Raw genomic sequence first — 5,759 nt, forward strand, 5'->3', positions numbered from 1 at the left:
GGGCAGATCTGTGACACCATACGTCTAGGGTTCCTGCATCCCCGGCAGTGTGACAGGGCAGATCTGTGACACCTTACGTCTAGTGTCCCCGCGTCCCCAGCAGTGTGACAGGGCATATCTGTGACACCGTACGTCTAGGGTCCCCGCATCCCCGGCAGTGTGACAGGGAATATCTGTGACACCGTACATCTAGGGTCCCCGCATCCCCGGCAGTGTGACAGGGCAGATCTGTGACACCGTACATCTAGTGTCCCCGCATCCCCGGCAGTGTGACAGGGCAGATATGTGACACCGTACATCTAGTGTCCCCGCATCCCCGGCAGTGTGACAGGGCAGATCTGTGACACCGTACGTCTAGTGTCCCCGCGTCCCCAGCAGTGTGACAGGGCATATCTGTGACACCGTACGTCTAGGGTCCCCGCATCCCCGGCAGTGTGACAGGGCAGATCTGTGACAACGTACGTCTAGGGTCCTCGCATCCCCGGCAGTGTGACAGGGCAGATCTGTGACACCGTACGTCTAGGGTCCCTGTATCTCCGGGAGTGTGGCAGGGCAGATCTGTGACACCGTACGTCTAGGGTCCCTGTATCTCCGGGAGTGTGACAGGGCAGATCTGTGACACCGTACGTCTAGGGTCCCTGTATCTCCGGGAGTGTGACAGGGCAGATCTGTGACACCGTACGTCTAGGGTCCCTGTATCTCCGGGAGTGTGACAGGGCAGATCTGTGACACCGTACGTCTAGGGTCCCTGTATCTCCGGGAGTGTGACAGGGCAGATCTGTGACACCGTACGTCTAGGGTTCCTGTATCTCCGGCAGTGTGACAGGGCAGATCTGTGACACCGTACGTCTAGGGTCCCCGCATCCCCGGCAGTGTGACAGGGCAGATCTGTGACACCGTACGTCTAGGGTCCTCGCATCCCCGGCAGTGTGACAGGGCAGATCTGTGACACCGTACGTCTAGGGTCCCTGTATCTCCGGGAGTGTGGCAGGGCAGATCTGTGACACCGTACGTCTAGGGTCCCTGTATCTCCGGGAGTGTGACAGGGCAGATCTGTGACACCGTACGTCTAGGGTCCCTGTATCTCCGGGAGTGTGACAGGGCAGATCTGTGACACCGTACGTCTAGGGTCCCTGTATCTCCGGGAGTGTGACAGGGCAGATCTGTGACACCGTACGTCTAGGGTCCCTGTATCTCCGGGAGTGTGACAGGGCAGATCTGTGACACCGTACGTCTAGGGTCCCTGTATCTCCGGCAGTGTGACAGGGCAGATCTGTGACACCGTACGTCTAGGGTCCCTGTATCTCTGGGAGTGTGACAGGGCAGGTCTGTGACACCGTACGTCTAGGGTCCATGTATCTCCGGGAGTGTGACAGGGCAGATCTGTGACACCGTACGTCTAGGGTCCCTGTATCTCCGGGAGTGTGACAGGGCAGATCTGTGACACCGTACATCTAGGGTCACAGATCTGCCCTGTCCCAGATCCAAGTCATTTAGAAAAAGTTAAATTTGGTCTCTTGTGATTATACAAAAACATATTAAAAAGACACTTTATTGATATGCTTTAAATGTCAATAGTATCAGAAGTACATCATACTGTAATACTGTACAAAAGAAAACTATTAATTATTCAAGAGGGTTCGGAGGAGAGTTGGCTAGGTTTGGTGAAGATGTAGGTCTTGAGAGTCTGCTTGATGTTTTGTAGAGAGGTGGAGAGTCTGAGGGGGAGAGGTGGAGAATTCCAGAGATAGGGAGCAGCATGTGCACGATCTTGTAGGTAGGAGTGGGAGGAGGTAATCAGTTGGCAGGCGAGACGGCGTGCATTAGCAGAGTGAAGAGGATGGTTGGGAGTGTAAAGAGAGATAAGGTCAGAGATGTAAGAGGGAGAAGAGTGGGTGAGGGCTTTTTAGGTGAGTGCGAGAAGCTTGAATTGGATTCTGAATGGGAAGGGAAGCCAGTGAAGGTCCTGCAAGAGAGGGAAGGTGGATGTAATTGTTTGGTGAGGAAGATGAGATGATCAGTAGCATTGAGGATTGATTGGAGTGGAGAGAGGAATTTGTCAGGGAGTCCAGATAGGAGGAGATTACAGTAGTCCAGTCTATAAATGACCAGTGAGTGTATAAGAGTCTTAGTGTCATCCTGGGTGAGAAAGGTTTGATCCTGGAAATATTTTAGAGATGAAAACGGCAGGTTTGAGAGAGATGCTGAATGTCTAGTTTGAAGGAGAGGGATGCGTCAAGGATTACTCCAAGACAGGGTACTTGGGGGCTAGAGGAGATAGTAGAGCCATCAATGGATAATGAAATTGTGGGAGGCAAGGTTATGCGGGAGGGAGGGAAGATGATTAGCTCAATCATAGACATGTAAAGTTTAAGAAAGTGCTGGAATTTCGAGGAAAGATAGCAGAGAGACAGTTGGAGATACGAGTGAGGAGGGGTTAGGGGAGGAAAGGTAAGTGTCAGCAACATAGAAATGATATTGAAAGTCAAAAGATCTAATGACCAAGAACAGAACCTTGGGGGACACCTACTGGTAGAAGTAGTGGCAGAGAGGTTGAGTCGTGAGAGGAGAAAGAAAAGGAATGGTCAGAGAGGTAGCAGGATAGTCAAGAGAGGGCAATATCAAGCAAAACAAGGGAGTAAAGGATTTGCAGGTGAGGGTGGTCAACAGTGTCAAATGCAGCAGAGAGGTCAAGGAGAATAAGCACAAAGTAGTAGCCATTGGATTTAGCTACAAGGAGGTCATTGCAGACTTCCGTGAGGGAAGTTTCAGTGGAGTGGAGAGGACAGAAACCAGACTGGAAAGGTTCAAGCAATGAGTGGGAAGAAAGAAAGACAGTGAGACATTTGTAGACAATATGCTCAAGGAGTTTGGAGGCAAAAGGGAGGATAGAGATGGGTTGGTAATTGGAAAGAGTGGTAGGATCAAGGGTAGGTTTTCAAAAATAGGGGAGACAAGTGCACGCTTGAAGACAGAGGGGACAGTGCCTGATGAGAGGGAGAGATTGAGTAGATGGGCAACATGGGAACAGGTACAAGGAGAGATGAAGCGGAGAAGGCGGGAAGGAATAGGATCAAGTGGGGAGGTGGAGGGGGTGAGGAACGGATGAGGACCATGACTTTCTCTACAGATACAGGGAACAAAGATGTCAGAGTTAGGAGGAGGGAATGAGAGGGGGGAGCAGGGAATGGAGGAGTGTGGTTGCTCAGGTTCTGTTGGGATGTTATGTCCTGACGTATAGGCTCAATTTTGGATGTGAAGTAGGTGGCAAAGTCAAGAGCAGAGTGTGAAGAGGGGAGTTGGGGTGAGGATGTGCAGAGGAGCGAGTTGAAAGTGGCAAAGAAGCGCCGGGGGTTCGAAGACTGAGAGGAGATGAGAATTTTGAAGTGTGATTGTTTAGCGAGGGAAAGGCACCACGATGAGAACATAAGTTTGAAATGGAGAAAGTCTGCCTTAGAGCGTGATTTCCACCACTGTTGTTCCGCGGTATGTGAGTATTTTTGCAGATATTTGGTGCATTTGTAGTGCCAGGGTTGAGGTGTCAATCTGCGAGGGTGAATAGTGGTCCGTGGGGCGACAGAGTCAAGAGGAGAGGTAAGGGATGCATTGTATAGGGAAGTAGCTTGTTCAGGGCAGGAGAGAGCAAATGGGAGAGAGGAGTGAGTCAAACAGGGAGGATAGGGTAGTGGTATAGATGGCCTCAATGTTACGCTTAGTGATGGTAGCCTTAGGACAGGGGTGGGGAACCTCCGGCCCGTGGGCCGTATAAGGCCCGCAAAGCCGTTTGGTCCGGCCCACCCGCTCCTCTCAGTGAGACACGCCGCCGCACAGTTCGGCGGCAGCGTGTCTCAGCTGTCACCACACGGAGGAGAGCGCTGCTATTGTCGGGCGTCGGCGTGTAGGTCTTGAAACCAGCCGCCGGTTCGTGAGCCAATCAGAGCTCGCGGACCGGCAGCCAATCAGGAGCCGCGGCTGCCGGTCCGCGAGCTCTGATTGGCTCTCGAACTGGCGGCTGGTTTCAAGTCTTACACGCCGCCGCCCAACATAGCCGCGCTCTCCTCCGTGTACCCGCCGAAAGGAGCGGTAAGCGCGACAGGGGGGGGGGAGAGGGGGGGCATCTGTATGCCTGGCACTGTGGGGGTCATCTGTATACCTGGCACTGTGGGGGCATCTGTATACCTGGCACTGTGGGGACATCTGTATACCTGGCACTGTGGGGACATCTGTATACCTGGCGGGGGCAATTGTGGATCTGGCACTGCACTATTGGGGGCATATGTGTATCACGTCCCATTTTAACTGGTCACACCCATTTTTTTGAAACGCGCGCGGGGGCAGACTTGTATGGCCCCCGAAGGATTTTATAAATATCCAAATGGCCCTCGGTAGAAAAAAGGTTCCCCACCCCTGCCTTAGGAGGTAGAGATGGAGAAGCAGAGAGAGATACGTTTAAAAAGAGCAGGCGATGATCTGAGAGGGGGAACAGGGAGTTTGAGAAATCAGAAATATTTGAGAATAGAAAAATGACCTTGGTTGGGAGCACTCACTCCCGGAGAGTTACTTACAATTATGATGTATGTATGAGTGGTAATGTAGCAGTAGAATAATTAAAATGTAACTTTTAATAGTCTGTATATTGTAAAAAACTAGGTACACTAATTGAAATAACTAAGAAAGTGAAAAAACAAAAAATACCCGATTTCTCTTGGAATGGCTTTGAACTTTCTAAGCCATACATAAAATTCAATCTGCGAACATATTGATGGATTGTTACTGTAGTAATTCAGTATCTGGCAAGCATATGCCCATCCTTCCGTGGATTCAGTACAATCACCAATTCAGTTCCACTGGAAACCTACAACACCTGGTATTCCTAGGTGGTCTCCCACTGAAGTACTAACCTGGCCCAACACTGTATTGCCTCCAAAATCAGACGGGGTTGGGCATACCCAGTGTGGTATGGTAGTGGGTGACGTATGGAAAAGGGCAGCGAGTGCAGTTATTATGTAAAAGATGTGTGTTATTGTGCCAGTTTAGCTACATATATTCCCCCTATTAAATATGTTGTTGACCCTCATTGCACCAATTAGCGACCCAGACACATGGGTATGCAGAGGTTAAATCATATGGTCAACAGGGGTTGATGACATAAGCCTCTGTTTTTCCTGTGCGAAGCGTGAGGCAAGACAAGGAAAATAGCCTATTATAATTTTAAGGCATGTACATCAAGCAGACACAAATTTCAATTAAAAAAGTGTCTGTTATTACAGATTGAAACTACTTGTCATGAAAACCTTGGTTGGATGATATTTTCAGATACATCAACATTAATAGAGAAATTATCCATGCTGAATATCGAGTATGGTATTTAGTTTGTATCAGAGGTGGAAAAACTCGCTATAATAGCACAAAGATAAAACAATAGGTGTGCTTCAAAGAGTATTTGCTGCAATAGTAGACAGTGCAATCATAGACAGTCGCATACCAGCAGCTGATACAACAGATACAATTGTTGCCATAGATCTGACATGGACTGATACTTGGAAGCCGAATGTAGGTTGTAAAAAGAAACACACCCCGCTGCAGCTACAGCTGCCCTGCACTATATTATAAGTATGTTATCAATTTACGTCTTTATAAACATACAAGACAGCCTAGGTGATTTACAAGCCAAAGTTGGCGGCTGAGTGCCAAGAATAATAGTGCAATCAATCATATAAAGCACCTGTGATGATTAGTTATGTGCTTGAAAGAATTCT

The 5,759-nt window shown here is 49.4% G+C and overlaps 1 pseudogene; it reads right to left on the reverse strand.

The window, feature by feature from the left end:
• Positions 1–4,852: 4,852 nt before the first annotated feature.
• On the reverse strand, positions 4,853–4,971 carry LOC134897686 (5S ribosomal RNA; annotated as a pseudogene).
• Positions 4,972–5,759: the final 788 nt, after the last annotated feature.

This window comes from Pseudophryne corroboree, chromosome 3 (assembly GCF_028390025.1).
Source record: "Pseudophryne corroboree isolate aPseCor3 chromosome 3, aPseCor3.hap2, whole genome shotgun sequence".
Classification (NCBI taxonomy): Eukaryota; Metazoa; Chordata; class Amphibia; order Anura; family Myobatrachidae; genus Pseudophryne; species Pseudophryne corroboree.